Here is a 24,072-nt window from a genome sequence, read left to right as displayed (position 1 = left end):
TATGTACACGACACTTTCAAATAAAGAATAGGAAGTTGAATTCTGGACAGAGCTGTTTGTTCACTGGCTGCAACTTAAACCAATGCCTTCCTGTGAATTGGCATGAAGGACAAAACATTATAAAACTGCTGTGTAAAATAGAGAGTAAGATGGAAGCACAGAGGTCATCAGTTAATTAGGCAATCTAGCAGAATAGAAGTCTTCAAACTGATCTACTGTGGGGTTTTTTGTTTGTTAAATGTATACAATGTACACTACCGTTCAAAAGTTTGGGGTCATCCAGACAATTTCGTGTCTTCCATGAAAACTCACTTTTATTTATCAAATGAATTGAAAATTTAATAGAAAATATAGTCAAGACATTGACAAGGTTAGAAATAATGATTAATATTTGAAGTATTAATTTTGTTCTTCAAACTTCAAGCTCAAAGGAAGGCCAGTTGTATAGCTTATATCACCAGCATAACTGTTTTCAGCTGTGCTAACATAATTGCACAAGGGTTTTCTGATCAGATATGAGTCTTCTAAGGCGATTATCAAACACAATGTACCATTAGAACACTGGAGTGATAGTTGATGGAAATGGGCCTCTATACACCTATGGAGATATTTCATTAGAAACCAGACGTTTCCACCTAGAATAGTCATTTACCACATTAACAATGTATAGTGTGTATTTTTGATTAATGTTATCTTTATTGAAAAAACAGTGCTTTTCTTTGAAAAATAAAGACATTTCTAAGTGACCCCAAACTTTTGAACGGTAGTGGATATCAAACATTCATCCATGCATTAGCTTCTGCTCATCCAGGGCCGGGTTGCAGGGCCAGCAGGGTGTTCCAGACATCCCTCTCCCCAGCAACGCTTCCCAGCTCCTTCTGGGGACCCCGAGGCGTTCCCAGGCCAGACGAGATATGTAATCTCTCCAGTGTGCTCCGGGTCGACCCCGGGGCCTCTCACCGGGTACACGTGCCTGGAAAACCTCAAAAAGGGAGGCATCCTGATCAGATGGCCCAACCACCTCCGTTGCCCCTTTCGACTCTATCTTGAAGGCCGAGCCCAGCCACCGAACGAAGGAAGCTCATTCTGGCCGCTTGTATCTCATCCTTTCGGTCACTATAAGCTCAGGATCATGGATGAGGGTCTGCATTGCGGCTCAGCCCCCTCTTCACCAGAAACGAGATGCAGCAACAACACCTTTTGTGGCCCAAACATGCCCACCCTCTTTTCTATATCATACACAGGAGCCTGTTAATCATCTTCATGGATGTTTGCTCTGGGGCAATCAGAGGATGTTCACAACGGTCTGGTCTAGTTTGTTTTGGACCTGTGCAGATCAATCGGCACTTATTGATTGTAAGCTATCCTATAGCTTCAAGCTGAGTTTTTACAGTTAACTGTGAAAAACACAATTATTATACGAAGATGACAACACCTCTCCAAGTCCACTAAAAAGTCCTTTTCATTTGCTGTGCCCCGAGAATAAAAAATAATCATAGCTCATGTTTGGCAATGAGTAAAAGCTTAATTAGATGTCTAAATGTCCGCTGTAATTTGTTCAGGATTTCTTCCAACAATTTATTGTGTGGCTTGCGACCAAAAGCAAATGTTTTTTATCAAACTGCGTAATGATGATGCCTTCAAATTGTCTGGCATTTGGAAACATGAGAGATTGCAGAAGCAATGCCAACGTTTAAAGGCCGAGTACATTCAAAATTACTGAATGACTGGGTTTAAGCCTGAAGGAAATCTGCCATTTATCACAGCTGGCTGTAAACGCGACAAGTTAATCACAGCGTTTACCAAACTCAAGCCGTTCTCCAAATATATCTTCTGAAGTAAGAATGATCTTCCATTTTCTTATCTTTTCCTTGTCACATTTCCTGCTCATGTTCCTGTTCGGATCAACAAAACATAAATGACTAACGGCGTAACGGTGCACGTGGCGCAGAACCACTTTGTTTTAATTCAAATGACTGCATAAATTACAACAGCACAAGGTATAATGACTCATGCTTCAGTACATTTTGTTTTGTTGCAACCTTCATATAAAGCAAATGAGCAAGAGAATTATGCCTACTAGGTGACACTCCTCCCCACTACGCAGGAACACAGACACACACTCCTCTTTTCCCCGTACCTCCCCTCCTACACAACAAATCATTATGACAGTGACTGCTCATCCCGCTGGCTGCCTTCTCGTCAACGCTGGCCCAGATTCCATCAGATTATACAAATGACATCATCGAGCGTGTGTTTTTGAGCACTTGCATGCATGGTGGCATTGTGTCAGTGCAGAATCTATTGCTTGGACCGAATATGCGCATTTGCTCACATTGTGCGCAATTCAGGGCTCAACAAAAGAATACAAATAAATCAAAAAGCATCCTTGTATCCTTAGAACCTCTTGAACGTGACTAACCCTCAGCTAGGTTGAACAGAGAGGGTCCGACTGTGTTTCATCACATCAAACAAATGCACAGTGACTTTGGAGAGGCTATTGTTTCTGTCAACACAGGAAGTACATCTGTTGTTTTGTGGGCCACTGAACAGCGATATGTGCTTAAATGCATCTCTAGTGATAAGACCCATCATGTGGAGAGCATCCAGGCACTCTGACGCACAAAGAATAACCCCACCGCGGAGCGGTAAACAAAGATATCGTGACAACGTTCGGCTTCAGCCGTACTGAGGTACCGTGCCCCCTGCTGTGGCTGTTCACCGAAAATGGAATAAAACATTCAATGAGGATTTATTTTTACTTTTTAGAGGGGTTCAGCCATCTCAACATGGAATATGGATTAGACAACAGCGTCTCTGTGGGGTACACAATGAATCAGAACAATTCTGTCATTCATTATTGAAGAAGGTACATCTTTTGAGGTACATCAGGAACATTTGCCTCCAAGCTTCTGAGTGGGCGCGCTCGTGTAAGTCTTTGATTGAAAGCTGAGCCGGCAGCAGCACAATGTAAACACACTACAAGCCAAAGACTGCCAGTGTTCTCTCAGCAGTGTTTTTTTAAGAGATAGGAACACATGATGTAGCATCGAAACTGAAAGATCCTCACATCTACCGTCATACTGAAAGTTGTTCAGCTTATCGTGAGCAGCAGCCAACTCGCTAAGTAGCTTTGTAGCCTGAAAAATTACGTTAGCAAAGTGTTAGCAGCTCAATACACACAAGATGTATGTCCACACATGAAGGAGACATTGGATTGAAAGCAAATTTGAGTTGCGATACAAAAAGTCTGTCGGTTTTTTGTGTCATATTGCAGTCAGTTATTTGGTCATTGTCAGTTAATAAAAGAACGTCGGTGCTTTCAGAAGCATATCGATGTCAAAACAACTTTTATTTTCTCAAGGAGATGACATTTCATTTCATTTGGACCACAAAATGTCCCGCTGCTGTGGCTACGAACACTCATACACACACACACACTGCAATCTGAACCAGTCCATAAAATGTACGATAATTATGGCTGATAAAGACCGTGAGAAAAGTGTTTGTTGGCATCGGAGCGTCAAGATCTTTTCTCACTTAGCTTATTGGAGCCTGAGAAAATGCCCTGGTTTGTGACAGCAATCCAAAGCTATTGGCTAGTGATGACCCTGACTAAGCCAGTTTCTGCTGCATGTGCACTCCCCTCTCTCGCTCTGCCAGAACCGCCAAGGAGATTTGGGTGTCCTCACGGATGCCAGTATTTCATGCTTTCGACACGCAGGCTTTCACTCTCTGTCTGCCTGGCAGTGTGGAAAGCATTTAGGGAGCAAAAAAAACAGAATCCTCTTCTCCACAACTTTCTAATTACGTTACAAAGGCTTGCTTGCTGTCCATAATGCATTAGATACATCTCATTCTAAAGAAACTCTATGGCATTAATTGATTTGCTTTAGATCTCAAATTAGTGAGTAAATAGGTGCCTGTTCGCATTTTCCACTCGTTCTTTTTTTTGGCAAATACGAAGACAAGACCAAAGTTTTCAAAGCATAATCCGGGCCAGAACCGTCTTATCCAGACTATGAAGTTCAATGAAACGTCTCTCTGAATGGAGTCAGGGAAGTTACTAAAATGGAAATGAATATTCAATTAGAGTTGGGATGAAACAACTTAACCCTCCTGTTACCTTTAGGGTCAATTTGACCCCATTCAATGTTTAATGTCGATGTTCTTTGGGGTCAATTTGACCCCAGGCTGTTTTTCATTGTGTCAAACATATAAGAAATATCAACTTTTTTATATATTTAAAGGGCTATTTAGGTAGTCAACAAACAAACAAACATAAAGTACCTCACACTTAAACTTGGGAAACAATATTAATTCTAATAATTTTCTGGAGGTTTTAATTGCTGGGGTCAAATTGACCCCGAGGGTAAAATATGTTAGTAAATGTTAAGGTAACAGGAGGGTTAAGGCTGCACCTCTTCCAAGTGTTGTCATGTGGATAGATGGCTTGATGATTTTCATCTACCTAAACAGGAGTGAATGGTGAGCATCCCACTCAGTCATCCAGGCATCCTTTTGATCAAAGACTGCCAGCCAGGATACACTAGAGGTTGAACTAATACAAACACCTTTTCATAAACAAGGGTCATGGGGCGGTAGAGGTTGAAGAATGACCAATTCAAACAGACGCTTCAGATATTATCTATACACTATAGGAGACTGTAATTGTAGAATGTGTGTAAGTGATTAAAAAAAAATAGCCTTTCCGTTGGCATTTATTGCACACATATTGCAATAAAAAGAGTCAAACTAAATTTCTGTAAATCCGTAAATTGTCAAAGCCAACTGTGGAAATAAGCAGATAAAATAACATAAATTAAGCCACGGTCCTTCTGCAGGCTGTGAACTTGTGTTTGCTGAGCTTATCGCGGAAACTTGCTCCACAGCCACGCTCATTAATCCATACGTTTGCTTTTGAATGTGTGTATGTGTGTGTTTGTGTGTGTCTGTGTGTGTGTGTGTGTGTGTATCTGTGTGCGTGTTTGTGTGTGTGTGTGTGTGGAACAGATGGAGTGCTGCAATACAGATAAAGAGCCATATGATCTGCATGAAGCATGAGGCGCTGTCCGTGGTGCTGAAGTCACCGTGCAAGCTGCAATAACTTGCTCTCAGGGACATTCAGTCATTTTTCCCTTTCCCTTTCACATGCACACACGCCAGTCAGTCAAAAACATAGACTATCTATACTAATAACGGCATAAGAGAATACAGGCGTAAGTGGTGACCTGAACAAGTGGTGACCAATAACTGGAAGAGAAGCCAGCTAATTCAACAGCAGTGCCATCATTCAGCCCACAGGGCCAGACTGATGTCTGACCTCCAGCTGTCTGTCTGTTTTGTGCTCAATTAGCAGAGAACTCTATCTATCGCACATGTGCAAAGATCTCAGCGCTGACCTTTTTGTTCCTCGCTAATTAAATTACTAATAAATCTAGACACTAAATTTCTCTGTCACAAACGAGAGGGTGTGGAGGTCAAGAGACGAGAAGAGCCGAAATGAAGACGACATCGATGGCGGGGTCTGCTGATTCATTGCCCTTCTGGCCCCTGGGCAGGTGCAGAGCCATATACACTGTTACACTGTTATTATCTGAGTTTGAAATAAGCCACAGAAATTGCTACTCTAGAAAAAGTGCAGTTATCACACTTTGAGGATACACTCTCTGGAAGATTGGAAAGACAACATGATGAAGTGTAAGATGGACTCAAATTTCTTTTTTTCAACAATAATATAATTCCAAATCATTTTTCTATCCGCAATAATTGTAACAGTATTTACACTATTTCATCAATTAAAATAATTGTGGATTTTTTTTTTTTTAAAGATGAGACTAATTTGGATACAATGAGACCATGTCTTTTCCCCGTGGTGTCAAATGACTAACGGTGAGTGACTGTGTATGATGCAGGCACACCAGAATAACAGTGACTGACTTTTCAAGTCTGTATTAAAATAGTTTTTTCAAACTATAAACCATCAAGCCCTCATACTGTCCTGACTGTTAGCTGTATGAAAAAGAAAGCATGAAATATAGCAGCAATCTAGATGATTAGTCATAAATAGGGCCTCTGCCCTTCACTGTCGATGTGTTTATTAGATTGAGAAGATGTTTCCCCTCCTACCTCATCCATGCCTGCTGCCTTTGCACCGGTTGTGTTTTATACCAATTACATCCCCTCTTTCCTTCGCTCTCCCTCCCTTTTTTCTCCCTGCAGCCAAAATGCAACATAGTGATTTATGACCAAACTTAAAAAACACCTAACAAGGATCTGCGTTTATTCTACACCACTGTTTTGACATATTTGACATATTTGTGTCCCGCGTCTTGTGTAAATTATGAGAATAATTCTGTTGTTCGCTGGCTTCTGTAATCCGCAGAGACGTAATTTGACAAATGATTGTGGCTATAAACCAAAGAGATAATCCAGGAATTAATGCAAACATGACATTTGGTTTAGTTCCATTTTAATTATTGTTTGGGATGAATTATTACTCAGAAAATGTGACTGATTAGGGAGCCTTGAATCTGGCTAAATTGAAATGAGATATTTGTCAAAACTACCAATTAAATAAATATAATAAAAATATTCACACAGACAATATTGAAGCAAGAGCTTCAAATGAATACTCCTCCAAACTATAAACAATATTAAAATAATATTCCTGTCAAAACTAGCCCTCCTCATGAAGAAGTAAAAGCTACCATCCCTACACTAAGTGTAATCTCTCATTTGTTCACTTGTTTCTGTGCAAAAACAACCTTGAGTAACAGCACTGGGTATTCACTCCTTCACACACACACACACACACACACACATTCAATCACCATCTGTCACGCTGTAACCTCCCTGAGCTCACTTTCCCTCGCCGTCCTGCCGGGACACATGCTCACTAATGATTCCATAACTTTGTTACCATCTCATTATGGCAGTTAGTACGCGGCAAAGCTCGATTTACCACTTTGTCATGGACTAGCAGTGCGGACTCATCGGCTTGATTCACCGCGCCATGACGAACAGGCCAGTTGAGACTGTGCGGTGGCGACGCTGACCTCCACCTGCTCTCGATCTGGTGCCGTCATTATGTCCATCTACCTCTACATCGGATTATATCGCAGGGACAGTGACGGGCTCAACATTTGTTTTTGAAATATGTTGTGAATTAAATAAATAATGTGCGGACAATGAAAGGCTGTCACGTACGACTCCGCGGCTTTCTGAGTTGAACACGCTCCCGGTACACACACACTGAGTGATGCGTTTCCACACACGGCTCTATAGTTTCACACCACCTGGGAGAAGATATCAGAGCAAAGTGACTTACCAGGGAACAAAAACAAAAACTAAAGCCAGGATTTGAAGACCGAAAGGAGCAGGAAATGTGCGCCAATTGGCTGAGCGGGAGAACCCTCTCAGACGATACGAGGAGATGATACCCGAGTTGTCCTGTGCAGTAATTATATAAGCCAAATGTGCATTGCTTTATACAATTTCAGGAGTTTACCGGAAGACCTGTGAAAGCAGTCTGTAACGGTTTCAGAGGAAGAAACATTCCTCTACTTTCCTTTAAATGGAGCCAAAAACATTTCAGCATTTTCAGCTGCTTAGCATGTTTATTTCAACCTCCTGGGAAACCTCTCAGGGGGAGCACCATCAACAAGAAAAGAGCCAATATGGAGCTCGGCACGAACTGAACTACTCATGCTGGCTGAAGTGAAGCAGCGACGAGACGTCGAAAGAGCCAATCAGATTACAGCGAGCATGGACAGGAGGGGTTAAAGAGCTCTTTAAACTAGCCCGGTGACCTTTTGGTTAAGAGATGACCAGTTGGTCTCTGTCGAAGATAATCCCTGAAAAGATGATCTTACTGACAGAACAATGGTCTCCTCCCACACACACACACACACACACGCACAGTACCATTTGTCTGTATAAAGGAGTTTGCCTGAATTAACTGTATTAATATCTTTCAGTTCATGCATTTGCATATTTGCTGCACAAAGCAGCAATAATCATTTGCAAAGGTCAGCACAGAAGCTGCATGTAACATCTTAGCGATGACGCGGACAAAGAGGATGAATTATCACTACATAATGCATATATTTGCATGTTCCTCTGGAGAGAAATCCTTATCCGAAAGATGACTGATGTGATACAGTCCTTTTAACATAAACGCATGTGCTCCGCGCTCATCTTCTGCGCAGCACATGAGCCATCTCCTTCTTGTTCTCCGGCTCGCATTGGCTCCCCATTCACTGGCCCCTGTGCCGGATGCAGCCAGTGCCTTGGGCCGGCAGCAACTGGCGGTCGTATAGAGGGCCATGTAAATGTCACCGTCTCAGAGGCTGTGCTCGGCGGAGCGTGAAATGAAATCTGGCAGAGTTTTAAGGCCTTGCCTTTCCTCACATGGACATTCCACCGTACATGGGGCCCGATATGAAACTCAAGCGCATGTTAGGATCATAGCTGGACCCCCCCCCCCCCCAGACACACACACACACACCCTCCCCCGGCTCTTTTATTGATCTATTATTCAAGTGTCAGGTCAAAAGTGTTGGCGGCTCTTCCATCTGGGAATAAATATTTTCCCAACATGATTAAGAGGTGATCAGTTCAAAAACAGATTATTATCGCCGTCTTGTGAAATTGGATTGCGACGCTAATCCTAAATCATCCTATAGATCATGCAGCCACATCACTATTGCTGCATGTCGTATGCATGTACTTCACGCACATCAGAGAAGAAGTACACGACGTCTCATAAGGTATGGTTCTAAAAGAATAATGGCTGAAACTCTCTCATAACAGGAAGAGACAGAAAAGGCGCTGAAGGACGATGAGTAGTTCAGGAAATGTTCCCTGTCGGCTTTCTTCGACTCGGAAGATTGGCAGCACGCTTGAGGGGCTCTCTCTCAATTAAAATCAAGAACACGAAGGGGCTTTCCGCCTGAGCTGACGACATTTTGGATCCGAAACAACCCGCGTCAAACCTCACGGCTGAAGTTCTGCCTCAGACCATCTCTTGTAGGTTCTCATTGTGGACGATGGGATCCAAGTGGCTCGCTCTATTGAGCATGTTAGGCCCAACACAAACGTCAGCCACTGATGTGTCACAATTCCTCGCGGGCCATCTTTCCAACGATTGCTCTCTGTGAACTGACAGAGTGCCGTCCACGTTTGGGTGAGCTTAATAAATAAACCCTTATTAAAAGAAATATTCAAAAGTGGTGAGATAAATTAAAGAGCTTTTCAAATACCCATTGTTGAAATGATCCTCTCTTGCCTATCGCCTCTATTCATCTCAGTCGGGCACTTAACCCTGGCACTTGTGCACATGTACAAATTGGATCATCTATTCCATTTAGAGCTGTACCTTGTGCAGCTTATCTTGTGTAACGAGCTCTTGAATAAATCTCCTCGCTTTAAATAAACAGGAGCTGAGCTTTCCTTGATAGATAGATAGATAGATAAAGCAACACACAAGAAAAACAAAACACAATATAAGAAAGGTTAGGGTGATCTGAAAGAGAAGGTGAACTATATATGAGCCTCATAGCCGTCTCATAGCCTCAAGAGGAGGTACTCCTTGCTCTCTGTGAGTGGGAGCGTGGCGAGACTCGGGTTCTCTCTCTCTGGAGGGAGGTGTGGAGAGGTGGTGGAGAGGACCAATGTGGACACCTGTAGCTTCCACTGGTTCCTGGTGCCCTCCTCTCCACAGCTGGCACCTGCAGCTCCTAACGGAGCCTCTCCACCAAACCTCCTTCAGGGTGCGATGCTGCTCCCCTGGTGCTGCAGCCTCCAATGCACTCAGCAGCAGACGGCAGCACACTGCAGCGACTGGTAGAATAACCCCAGCATGTTGAAGCAAAGTGCAGCACACTGGCCACAACCGACTTGGTGTCACTCTGCCTTCTTGTACATTGCTTTGCTCTTTCCAGCATGTTCGACTTCCAGTTCAGCAGGCTACTTTCGGTATTGACACTCCTCCCACCAGTCCGTCGCTCACACCCCAGGTGAGAGGCCCAGGACCTTCCTCCCCCTCTCCACCACCATCTCCCACTCTCTGGTCTCATGGCCTGAGGTTCACCCACCCTCCTGAAGTCTCACACCTCAGTCATTCACCACTCACACCCTGCTCCTCCTCCCTCCCCATCTCCCACCACCTGCCACCACCACCTCACCACCATGGTTCTACTTCTGCAGATGGTCCGTGACACACTCCACTGGTGTACAGGGTCAGGAAGGTAACAGGACAGAAGCAGACAGAACACAGCATAACCCAGACTCCAGACACCAGGAGACCACCCCTCCCCATTCTGACATCTCCTGCCTGTGAGGTAGTGAGTGATCCAGGAGATAGCAGGTGGGTCCACCACCGTTCCACACTGCCAGACAGCACTCAGTGGATGGTGGCATGTGCACGCTGGCAGAGGAGAACACTCAGCAAGTCCTCAGTGAATCTCGGTGGCACTCTTTGAAGGTCAGCAGGAAGATGACAGCGTTGAGGGTTCAGTCCCAGGTGCGGCTGAGCAAGCAAAGCATGAGGGTGGTAGATTTCACCAGCCTGCGGCCGGAGGTGAGCCAAGACCAGCCTCTCCAGCCCACCCACCAGCGGGTTCATCAGGCCGGTCGGTGCGGAGGAGGGCGGCCAAGTGACCACTTGACTTTGGGATCAGGACCAGGTGGCGTCTTGACAGGCCAGGGACCTTCCCCAGGGCCCCGCAGGGCCAGCCAGAGGCTGAGGTTGAACAGGCGGCCAGGGTCCTGGGACCCCCAGGCTGGATGCCATCAGACCATCAGGACCTTGCAGGACTGCGCTGGTGTAGCTTCTTCTCACCTGGTCACTGGTCAGTCGAGGGAGAGAGAGGGTCAGGGTGTTGGCTCAGGAGCCAGGTTCTCGGTGAGGCAGAGGGTGGGAGGAGAGGGGGAGGGAGGAGGGAGAGAGGTGTGTGGGTGGTGTGAAGGTGGGGGGAGGGGGGGATGAGAAGGTGAAGGGAGGAGGTGTTCCAGGAGCAGATGCTGGCTGGCTGCCCCCCTTGACTTGAAGCCAGTCTCCACCTTCCCACCACCCCACACCCTTGTTTCCACCCACCTGAGTTTCCAGTCCAGCTGCTCCTCTCCTTGGCCCCTCCCCCTCATTGTCTCCTTGCCCCTGGCTAGCCACAGGCTCCAGCTCTTCCCCTCACCTCCTCCCAGTTTAGTTTCACCTGAGCTCAGCTCATCCGGCCTTCAGGTCTGATCTGAGGGTGTGTGAAAGGGCTTGTTGTTGGGGTCCAGCGCACAGTCTTGATTGATGGATGGTGATGTTGATGCAGTGATGGTCGGTGGTGATGCAGTCGGTCATCCTCCCGTCGTCATCCACACAACATCTGTCCACGTGTCCATCAGTCCTGTCCAGCCAACACATCCCAGTCCACCACCTCCTCCCAGAGAGGTCAGCCTCTCCATCCTCCAGTCTCACAGGAACCTGGGTGTCAGCCACCTGTTGCATCCTCAGCAGAGGGGGAAGGCCAGGGGCAGTATGGTGGCGGGCGTATAGAGTATTAGCCAAGCAAGTCAGAGTTTTATTGTTCCTGTTTAGCAGTATTCGTATTGATGGATTATTGGCAGGTGGCAATGGCTTGTGGTGTGGTGGTGGTTACCAGGCCCAGTGAAGCCCAGGCTGATGATTCAGGCAACAGAGCAGACACAGTGGAGTGGATTCACACAGTCAGACACAGACAGTGCTGATGAGCGTCCACACGACAACGCGGGGCACAATGGCGGACGGCCTCGCGGCGGAAATAGGCCGGCGGCCCCCCCGGCCAAGTTCCCCACGGCCACAGAAGCGCCGCCTTCACGCGCACTCACACAGCACCACCACACCACCCATTTCACCACACTACACCCACCCTCCCCTTCTTCTCTCGCCCGCCCTGTCAGCCTCGTCAGTGAGTCCAGAAAGCTCAGGCAACGAACAGCTCTGAGCCGGATCCGCGGCAGCTCTCAGTGAAGAAACGACTCAGTGAAACACAAGGGCTGCTTCTCAACAGCGCCTCTCTCATTCATCCCTTCTATTATCAAAGACCTCCACGTTCCCCGTTATGATCGGCGGTACCGAGTTTCGTATCTCGTTCTCCTCTCCGCTTGCCTCCCGCTCTGCAGCCGCCCGCGCCTCGAGCCCCAGCCATCAGCCCAGACCACTCCAGAGGGTCTCTTTCTCCAGGCCAGGCAGGCATCAGCTGAGATCAGCTGAGCACGGCGACACGCTGACGCTTTGGCCTTTTGCTTTTGTTTGCCCGACACCGACACTCAACACAAGCCACACAAGAAAAAAGTAAAATTATCGAAAAAAGTGTCGTGGTCCCGTAACTAAGACAGAAGAAAAAAAGAAAAAAAAAAGAAAAGAAAAAAAAAAAAAAAGACATAAAATAAAAAGCAAACGCCACTACTGAAAACAAGCAGCGTTGGCTGGCGGCTCTGTCAATGTACTTATATATATTGATATATTATATATATTGATGTTGGGTCACATGACCAACCCAACCTGGGCCTGCAATGGAGACGCCCTCACCGTCTAATGCCGACAACTCTGTATACTAGGCTGAAGGGAGAGGCTGTTATAAAACATGTATAATAATTGATGAGGCACCAATAAATAGGTTAGTGGAATTCTGATGAGTTTCAATAAAACAATATTATAAACAGATTGCTAAATGCTTCCTCATTTCCCAGCAGCCAGTTGTAAACTCTGGCCTTGTGGATCAGTCATGTGCGCCGCCGGCTTTGTGCGGACCCACACTTGCCTATGAGCTCTAAAATGGCTGAACGTAACTGTGACCACACACTCTCTCGTTGTGTGAAAGTGCCCGACGACTCAGAGAGAGAGAGAGAGATGTCAGCGCTGGGGAGATCTTCGTCATGCCCCCGATTCCTCGTCATCCTCCTTTCCCCTGTCACAGCCACTGAGAGGCAGCAACAGGGCAGTGCAGAAAGCGGTGGGTGTGGAGGAATGCCGGCAGGTCGAAAAACAAGCTTCCACCCCCCCCCCCCTCACTGCACCGCAAAGCCAGTACTCACATGGATGAAAGTGGGAAAGTTAGGATTCTAGAGATTTTCATGATATAAAAGAGAATCGTTGCTATGGTTTATGGTTGGCATTTTTTTCTGCAACTTCCATATCTCTGGATAGAGTATTGATCCGCCTATAGGTGATTACTTTCCCAATCAGAGCTGCATCACGTGACTGCCTAAGCAAACCCAACATGTCACACTGCTGCTGTTGGTTTACATTCAAAGTGTCCAACTGGTGAATCATGGCGTGGCTTTTATTGTGAAGCAAGTATTAGTCACCGAAGTTACCGCTGACCATGAAATCTCAGCAAATATGCATCTATGAAACATCCTTTTTTGACAGTGGATCCGTTTTAAATATTGCATGAAGTGAAGTGATGGAACCAGATGGAACCGGATCTCGGTCGGTTTGCAAAAGTGCCGGGGAGTGGTGAAAATGTCACATTATTTTTTAAATATAGGATGTGACACTTATGCAGGAACAGGGTTAAATAGGATGACACCACATTCCTGTTCCACCCATCATCCCATCTAGGCGGCTGAGGTTTGACAATCACCGTGAAAATACTTTGCCCCATGATCATTTATTGATCGAGGAGTAAGACACCTTTTTAAAATGCTGGAATGATAACAGAATCTATTATCCTCTCTAGACAACTGTCAGAGCATAGAAAGGCATGAGTATCTATCCGTTCAGTAACAAACAAATTATTTCATCACATGCTTTCATCTGACACTGTTTGGATAAAAGACTAAGTTGCCTATTATTTAGTCAGAAAATGGCAAAAAATAAATGTGGTTTCAAGGGAATTCTATCCAGTTGAATTACAATGTGGTAAAGAACATACATTGACTTGACATTGTTCCATATCATAATATGCAGTCTTTATAAGATCCTCTCAAAAGAGGCAGCAGCCCTCTCTCTCGCTGCACAGCCAGCTGAGCGCTCAGTGGACCACAACAACACTTAAAAACACTTCATCCACTCCAACCTGTGCAATATTAATACCAATACCATTTAGCCGTATTTATTCTGCCTGTACTATATATTAGTGCATGTATTATTCAATTAGACTGTTTACTGTTTTATTTACCGTTTACTGCCTTTTGTTATATTTAATCCTACTATGTCCTACTACCCTTTTGCTGCTGTAATCCTGTAAATATCCGCACTGCGGGGCGAATAAAGGATTATCTGATCTTATCTTATCATCACTGTCAGTCTGATAGACAGGCCATCAGGACTTTCCTGAAGCATCAGTCTGCATGCAGATGATTCTCTCTGCATTTACTGGGTACACATGCTAACTGACTGTAATACAAAGAAGTACACATCAGCTCTGCTACTGACTTGCCAGAGCTTAGATTTAGATATTGAACGATGCTTGGAATTATAGGAGAAAACCTTCATTAGAACTATTCAGAATGTTTGTAAAACATCAGCATTCAGACATTTCTGAGGCGTGATTGCTTTATAATCGATATGTGCCTTCTGTATTATGCTAGCAAAATCTTGTTTTAAAAAGAGGTAATTTTATGAACAAGAAATATGTGTACTACCCACTCACGTGAATAGCCCTCACAATTAAGGAAATGAAGGGCTTCACTTAGCAGCGAGGGGCTGTTCACTCACAAACAAAATGAAATTGTGTGTGGGAAAAGTGAATATATGAACCTTTTATGGTCGTTTGACGGCATGACTGTTAGTTGACTTTTAAAGATATTTGATAACCTGATTTGGTTAGAAATAGATGTGGAATGTAACTTAGTACGTTCCTTCTGGGTCAATGAGATGGGTCTGGGATGTCCTGGGTGGACGGTTTAATTCAGCAATTAATTTGACTAGTCCAAAAACGAAATATATCAAAATTAATAAAATAATTAATAAATGCAACAATTCGCGATGGTCATATAACAGTTTCTATTAAAGTACTTTTTCCATGTACTTACAAGTGGCTTTAAAAACTAAGTTATGTATTGCAATAAACCCAAAATGAGGAAAACATACAGTATGCAGCTTGCGCAATAGATAAAGGCTGATCAGGCAGCCCAAACCCGGTTGATCTCCTCTCAAGGGTCCGTTGTATCTGTATGAGTGTGCGTTTGTTTGCCTGTGTTTATGTAGTCTGAGTGCGAGTACATAGCCTCCTACAATATATATGTCACCATGATGATGATTATGAGAATAATGTCTATACTTATTAGATTCCAAGCAATCCAATTGCACTCTCAAATCACAAATCGGACCCATTATTTGTGTTATCAGTTCTGCAGGTGGCCCTACACGCCATCCTCCTTTATTTAAACCATCCACACAGACTTATCTCTGGAATGACTTAGTATTATGAGGTATTTGTTTGTCTATATTTCTCCACTCAACAGTGAAGCAGAGCAGAATATATACCGCTCTCAATAAGACAGTTTAAACAAGCTGCCAGCGAGCACACCGTTTGTGTCTGGCAACAATAAGTGAATGTTTACAATATCGCCCCAAAACACAGGTTCAGTGACAGTTGAAAAGTGCTCAGCATTCAGCAGCTGATTCCAGCACATGAAGGGATATGCATTAGTACTGAGAGGTGGGAGTGAGTGGGGGGTGTGCAGGCAGTCCACCACCGGTGTCTGGCCGAAGTCCTCCCCGGTGGATTATGTTACCTAACAATGGCAGTGGCCTTTCGCAGTCGGATCATGCTCCAATAGCTGAAAGGCATACAGACATGCCGCCGCCCCTTTCCCCCTCGCTCTCTCCCACCAGGACCGACGTTGTCCCCTGTCGGACGCAGGTCGACAGTACATCTTCATAGCAACAGATGAGCGCCCCGCTTTCTGCTGTAAGACAAATGGAAAGCGGGCTATCACACCAAAGCGTTACGACATGGCATGCTGTGGCATGAATGACATCCCACGTGCGAAGGCACCCCGGTGTCACCGCATGTTTTGTAAGGTAAAAAAGAAAAGAAAAGGTGAGACGGCTGCGTTGGCATGTCGTCACGAATGAAAATAAGAACGAGACAGAAGGCTTGACGGAAGTGTGGAGCGATAAGGATGAGAAACGACGTACTGCGAGCGACTGTCTGTTTATAATGTGAGCAAGACAAACACACACTGTCAACACAGAGGGAACGCCTGAGGCAGAGACTGTATAAGTCCCGCAGGCATGAAGGGAAACTGTAATGGTAAACAATGCTCTTCGTCAGACATTCAATAGCTGTGACTTGCTGCTGCTGCTGCACACGCAGCGCTCCCTCATACTGTACACAGCAAGGTGACCTCATCAGTAAGAGTACTGTACTTTGCCTCATGCCTCCGCTGCAGCACAATATAAGGCTAATCGGTTCAACCTCCAAAAGGAATTACATTTGTATATTAGATAGATAGATAGATAGATAGATATATACTTTATTAATCCCCAAGGGGAAATTTGTCGTCACAGTAGCAGCACCAATAAACTAAACACACGAGAATAGAATATAAAATATAAAATATAAAGAACAGGGATGAAAGATATAGATGTATACAAGTAAAATATTAAATACAAAATGAAGTATATATGTATATATAGTATACATATATGTAGATAAAATGAAACATATATGTATATATGTACAGGACTGTCTCAGAAAATTAGAATATTGTGATAAAGTTCTTTATTTTCTGTAATGCAATTAAAAAAACAAAAATGTCATGCATTCTGGATTCATTACAAATCAACTGCATTCTGGATTCATTACAGATCAACTGAAATTTTGCAACCCTTTTTAATATTTAATATTTTTTTAATTGCATTACAGAAAATAAAGAACTTTATCACAATATTCTAATTTTCTGAGACAGTCCTGTATATACACACACACAAACAAATATAATACAATGACTGTGCAAAGTATACAAAGTAAAATATAAAATACAAAATAAAATATATATGTATATATATATACAACATACAGTATATGCATACACAATACAATACTAATGACAATACAATACTAATTAAGTGAAGGGGGCCGCTAAATGAACATTTTACGGTGATTGCTGACATTGAAGATTAGGAGGGAAAAAACGACTAATTTTAGGAATAAATACAAGAGGAGCAGAAAGGGGAAAACATTTTCTGCAAAAAACTCCTCGAAAGGCAGATAATCTCAGAGGAGTGGGATTAATACAATTATTGGAGCTCTGAATAGCGCGAGTAACAATGTGCCCGGGTACAGAGAGGCCTGTTTTCGAGGGCATTGAGAAGACAGACCTGTAGTCTTCAGTGAATACAGACTTTATTAAAGAAAAAGTTCAGCTCTCTCTAAACCTCACAGTTGGAGCACAAAAAACATAAAAGCTTCTCCACTGGTTTCCTCCCCGAAGTATCAAGAAAAAAAAGATCCACGGGAAAAAAAGATGAAAACAGATGTATTTGGCCAGCTCACGGCTCCCGTACGACCATTCACACACGCAAAGTGCAGCGGGAAAGTGCTCAGGTGGAGATTAGTGCCGGGGTGCTTGAAGAGTCCTCTTAAAATAAGCTAGTAATTCTGACTGGTGGAAGAGAGAAGACTCAAGACACGGAGAATGTCGTGCTGAGGAGCAACAAGACGTTGTGGCACCTGACGGGCCGTGAACAGTGCAGTGTAATTAAAATTCTACAAAGGAAAGAACACAGCCTGGAACTACAGCGCATCAGAGAATACTGCTATCGCTGACTCATCATTGCCGTCATCTACGACCGTCATTACAACACGATTGTGACTTCTGGCCTTCCCAAATAAAACCCGAGGGGGATAAGTCATGAGTAACAGCTATGTCACCACTGTGCGTTGCGCAATCTTCATTGCTGTCATCATCCCTTATGTTATTGTAAAGCCTTGGGGCGTTAGAAAGCAATATTTGTGCCCGTACTATAGTCTTGCCTCCTTCTGCTCTTTGCTCTGCTCAAACCTGATGGCCCTTTTATAATTTCTTTTTAATTTTAGGGTTCCATGGCTTCGAAGACTATCTCAAAACGGAGCATCAAACACACAAACGAGGCTATTTGGACGTTCTTGGGATGACACATTAACATCCGGATAGCATTATCTGCATAATTACATGGAAAAGCGAGGCTTGCCGGGTATGGTAGAAGTGTGAATAATATACAGAGATTTTTAAATATTCAACAGCCCTTATCTCCCCTCGAAAGCATCCTTAATATTCCACAGGCATGTGCAAAGCAAGCAGCTGAAGCAGTGTTTACAGGTATTTTGCAGCTGAGCGGATCTCATCATGTTTTAACTAACAACTAAGATAAGCCCTCCTCTAATTGACATGGGAATAATACCAGGAAGTCACACACCAAAAGAAAATCTATAAATTATTTTCGCTCATATCAGGTGAATAAGATATATGAAAATGAGACAGGGGGAAGTCACTACAGCTGATGACAGCATCCAGACAAAAGGGGAAAAGCTGTTGGAGGGTTCAGAGTTCAGCACAGAGTGCATCATTATCTGTCGAGCAAGGAGGAAAGGCAGCTAATGGTCACTCCAACACCCACTGTCACGTGAAGCCACCGCAGTCAGTCGTACGGGTGAAATGCAGAGGGTCTCAAATGAGGGTGGGGGTGAGGTGTGGTTGACGACTTAAGGAAGTGACGTGCAGGCACAGAGGGAACGTCGAAATCGGGAACATCAGAATCGTGAACATCGGTTTCTTAGAGATAAAAGAATGCACTTGGAAAAATGTCTACCGTGCAATGCTTTTCACTTGGAGTACAGGCAAGAAACAGGAGATAAAGAGAGGGGGGGGGGGCATTAAATATGCCTCTTATCCTGAAGCACATTACCTAAAATCTGGAGGATCTGTGTGGCCTGCCGCTTCCAGTCAATATTCCTGTTCCAGTAACTTGTGCATGAGACATTCATATCACAACTGGAGTTATGAGTAACTTACAGATGTAATGTTGTTCTTTTATGCCGACTGAATGTTCACAAGACATTCGACTGCACTTGTGGCAGTGTTTTAATGACTGGAATCACACGTTCAGTCTGGAGCAATGCTCTCTGTGCAGATCACATGCAGCACCAAACCGATATCCAAGGGGACAGAGAGCCAGAATGAACACATCGAGCAAACAGACATGGCTATAAGGAGGCAGGCAGAGTGTCCCAGAAGCCATCACTGGAGTGTCTGCAGCTTCGGAGTGCAAGATGTGCTCAGATGAACACCTCAAAGCCACGGGCACAGTGGGATTTGGGGGCACAGGTTCAGCTGACCATTACACTGGTCTCACAGGTGGTGGCTGTTCAGCCTCTCTTGCCTGATCAATATTCTGCATCTAATATTCATAATAAAATGCCCAAAGACGCATTTGCAGACGCGGTTGTTCCGTCAAGGCTCTCGGATGGATAATGTACCCGTCGCATCAGTATCACTTACGGCGAGTGGTAAGGACGCCTGTCAATGTGCCACGAGGGGGAGGGGGGGATGCAGTCCAACAACTTGGTCAAAACAAATTAGCTAATTTCTTTTAGTATCCCGGGTTTACAAGAAAGTTGTGAGAGGGGGGAAAAAAACACCAATCAATCTAGTCCACCGCGCGCAATCCGACATGAAAACCAGAACGGACTGCCCGCGCGAGAACATTTTTTTAAAAGTGTCTGCCGAAACATGTTTGGATAAAAGAGATGGGTCTCCTGTAAGTCATGACAAGTGCAAACAAATCCCCACTGCAGAATGAATGGAAACCAGATCAACAATTTGCGCATTTGCTCCCTACCTTATCAGCAGCGGCCGGCCGAGGACCGCCTCCGGAGTAATCCCGTGAATTATGATGAAGCTGCTTCTGTGCCTTCAGAATGAAACGCGTCGGGATGTACCGCGCAGGACGTCACTTGGACGTCCAGGTCCCATGCACCGGAGGATCTTCCTGTGTCGCTCCGTCTGTGAGCTGCAGAGGCATCACTGAACCTGGGAAACAGCGCTTCACCGGGATGGCGAGAGGCAAAGTCCGGCATGGAGCCTCCGATTGGGATTCTCCGGCGGTCCATTCATCCACATTCATTGAGAGATGGTTTCTTGTTAAAGATGTATTAAATTATTAGTAGCCTCGTCGTAGGCTCTATAAGTACCCTATAAAAACGTATCTCTTTGTTGTATTATATTATATAGTCTTTTCCGACTATATCTGGATTAAAAATCAGATTAGCACTTCAGTGGCATTTAAATGGAATTTACTTATAGGACTTTTGTAGTTTTAACTTTCTTGAAGAAATGTTACTTTCTGGATTCTTGTTGTTCTGAGTTTGTACTCTTGGTTAAATGCACTTATTGTCGCTTTGGATAAAAGCGTCTGCTAAATGACATGTAATGTAATGAAATATATATTCTAAAAATGGTATACATATGTATTTACGTGGTTAGGGGTTAAGGGGGGTTATTCACACATTTTAAGCCAACATGAAGGAGAAGAGTAAAATTATTCATAAATTAGTAATTTGCTACCATTCAAAAGTGAGACAAAACCATGTGCTGAGGAACAGCTTTTTACATTATATTATTCAGTTTATTTTTTTTGTAAAGACCAATATCGCAAATTACAAAATAAAAATAATAGACCTATTTTTACATTACTCAACTGCCATCACCTAATACGTTTCTGTGTACTTTTGTAATGCGTATTGAATTTCAGGTTAGGGCAAATGTTTGATTATCATGTATCGTATTTATAAAAGAGCTGCACATAATACATAATGGAACATCGTGACATTTGGTTCGTGAAGTATGAGATCCTTTCTTGCAGTTTCTGTCACCTAAATCTCTCACGCATGCACACACACACACACACACAAAATGACAGAGACAGTCGTGCTGCACAGTGCACCGAGGTACATCACACACACTTCTCCCATCATTCTCTGTCTCTCTGGAGCAGTGATACTGATGAATGACTGGAGGCTACTCTGCCGGGAGAGAGCTCTGTGCCTGAATCTAATAACAAAGTTGCATAGCTTACTTCAATGGCATAACCCTGGCAGCAGCAGCAAAGATTGAACTTACTAGGCATCGGGTGTGTGTTATATGGACATGTGCTCGAAACTAATCAGTTATGTGATCCTGCTTTAAAATAATTCTGCATTGAGACATTATCAGGGGATTTATTGAAGGCTGAACCCTTTTTATCAACCAGTAATCAACCATTTATTCTTGGCAGACAGTCAATAAAAGCATTCCCATGAAGTGTCAGGGAAATCAATACCCCCCTGTGACAGCACAGAGAGAGAGAGAGAGAGAGAAAATAAGCAGCGGTAATGAGTGGCCTCACTGCACTGTATGCAAATGAGATTGATTAACTTTGTTGCCAGTGCATGGGGCCGAATTAAGTACGACCTGGATGTGTACAATTCCATATTCATAATATACTGTGATCATTTTAAACCATGTTCTACCTTTCATTCACCTTTGACTTTAAAAGGTGATTTTAAGAAATTGTGTAAAATCGAGAAAATGACCCCAGAGGTGTAATTATCTACGTGATGCTTTATTTCAAACTGATCCCTGTGTGGTGACATATTTTTCTTGGTGGAAAACTGAGCGGTCACGGTGACTGCAGAGCTGTCTAAAGAACAACATCATCGCTCTCCATTATGCTTAAACAAGGAGGGTGTGTGTGTGTGTGTGTGTGTGTGTGTGTGTGTGTGTGTGTGTGTGGTTACAGGTTGTGTTGAAATGAAAGATGGTTTTCTGTGTGTGGAGTCTTTTAGGAAACTTGCTCTGGTGCAGTGAGTCCCTCAGGAGACCAGTGTGATCTTATTTGCGTCACAGCATCTTTGCAAGTACAGTACATCCATGATGCTGGCCGACACATCAAAGGGTGTGAAAAAGCTTGGCTCTATCAAAATGTGTCTTGAGGCTGAGAACACGCAAATATGCACATAGGGAATAAACAAAATCCTCCGATCCCCGGGGCTTGTCAACAAAGCAATTCAACAAGATTTAAATTGTATTGGTATATTTTTGTTTAAAAGTGCCACTGGGGAAAAGAGGATACACTATATATATATTCACAATTTGTGACAGCATCAGTGTTATAACACATTTTACATGTCAGATGAAATGTGAGCGTTTTGTCAGAGCAGTTGAAGATCCTGTCTGTGGCTGAATCCAGTCCATATTTTACACCTCTCTCTGGCTCAGCATGCAACAGCCAGCTATTTATCAATAATTCATATAAAAGGAGTATAGTTGCACAAATACAAAAGATGACAGAGTGTAAGGTAACTGTTATATTACTTTGTTGTCAGAATTATTAATAAATCCTACTTTGGCAGTTCGTCAAAGCCAAAAACTGTTAAACTCTCTTTCAAAAAACTCCAACGATGGTCTTATAATATAGTTATTGCTTTTTAGATATATTGCTACAAGTTAATGTCAGCACTAACACATTCTCAGTGTGCTTAACATGCATTGACTCTGTCAACACAGCAATCTTAATTTGATAAAGATGTAGGATGCTGTAAGATATAGCACGGGCCATGTTAATGTAAATCATTAATGATTCGACTTCATTATAAATTCTGCTGATGCCGCCATGGCAATGACAGCCCTGTAACAGTGGAAAGCCTCATGGGTATGTTTATCCAAAACAAATAACACGAGAAACACTTTTTTTATGAGATGAATGTGGAGATGAATGTTGCCGTTGGAATGTTGAGTGAATAATAAAAAACAATCCGAATTGCATGACATCTAAAAGAAAAACAATCAAATTTGTATTCGTGGCATCATTTTAAGCGTTTCAGCTTTACCTTCCCATCTTTTCCTTAACCCTCCTGTTACCTTTGGGTCAATTTGACCCCATTCAATATTTAACCCTCCTGTTACCTTAGGGTCAATTTGACCCCATTCAATGTTTAATGTCGGTGTTCTTTCGGGTCAATTTGACCCCAGGCTGTTTTTCACTGTGTCAAACATATAAGAAATATCAACTTTTTTATATATTTAAAGGGCTATTTAGGTAGTCAACAAACAAACATAAAGTACCTCACACTTAAACTTGGGAAACAATATTAATTCTAATAATTTTCTGGAGGTTTTAATTGCTGGGTCAAATTGACCCCAAGGGTAAAATATGTCAGTAAATATAAAGGCAACAGGAGGGTTAAACATTGAATGGGGTCAAATTGACCCTAAGGTAACAGGATGGCTGCCACTCATCCTTCTTCTTCTTCTGCTGCTTCTCTCAGAACAATTACAGACTTGAGAGATTAGCTGGATCTCAGCAGCCATGTCCGGCTGGATGAAAACAGTTTCCCTGGGCGGGAGACCGTGAGTACGCTCCCACGGGGCATTTTGGATCAATGCTCATGAAACGGCCCAGAGGGACGTCTGCAAACCTTTGATGTTCCTTTGAAGACTCTATTGCTTTTTAGACTTGATTTAATTCAGGCCTCTTTGTCTTGAAGCAAATTCATTCCAGCCTGAAAGCTGACGTGTAAACGTTGTCTTTTTAACCTCGCGGTATGTATGCACATTTTAAAGCAACGAGCAGATGGCGTGAACACGAAGGTCTGAAGTTGAGGAACATCGAACTGTTGCATGTATAATTGCCCAATTAATGTTGCACATCTTTTTTTACCAGAACCCATTAGAAACATCTGAACTCATTACATGTGCTCATGCACATATCTGGAACTCTTTAACCAGAGTATTCACAGGAAAGAGCTGAGCTAATGAACAGAGCTGTACGATTTGCTTATGTTCTGTCGGCATTATGCAACGTACAGAACGTAACTTATGTTGTTCACTGTACACTTATGGTCCTTCTGCAGCCATGCAAACACCACTAGAAGTTCTAAGAATAGAAATGGCATTGAAGCTGAATAATTCAGACGCAGTGGGTGGAATACATGACATTTTCTACGAGGTCCCTATAGGTGAGGGTTCATTCAAATAAATTGAGTCATTTTATATCTGAATATAACTATATCTGAGTGCTGAAGTCTCAGGAATTCACATCGCACGTCAGTAAAACACATGTACAATTAA

General features: G+C 43.5%; 1 protein-coding gene across 1 annotated transcript in view; it reads right to left on the bottom strand.

Moving 5' to 3' along the window:
• dlgap1b (discs, large (Drosophila) homolog-associated protein 1b) overlaps nucleotides 1-19,890 on the bottom strand; it is a 91,854-nt gene extending 71,964 nt beyond the window's left edge. The window contains exon 1 of the mRNA XM_056434112.1: nucleotides 19,805-19,890. The gene's annotated coding sequence lies outside the window, so the exon portion shown is untranslated. The remainder of the gene's footprint in view (nucleotides 1-19,804) is intronic.
• Nucleotides 19,891-24,072: the final 4,182 nt, after the last annotated feature.

This window comes from Pseudoliparis swirei, chromosome 16 (assembly GCF_029220125.1).
Source record: "Pseudoliparis swirei isolate HS2019 ecotype Mariana Trench chromosome 16, NWPU_hadal_v1, whole genome shotgun sequence".
Classification (NCBI taxonomy): domain Eukaryota; kingdom Metazoa; phylum Chordata; class Actinopteri; order Perciformes; family Liparidae; genus Pseudoliparis; species Pseudoliparis swirei.
This window is presented reverse-complemented; position numbering and strand designations above follow the sequence as displayed.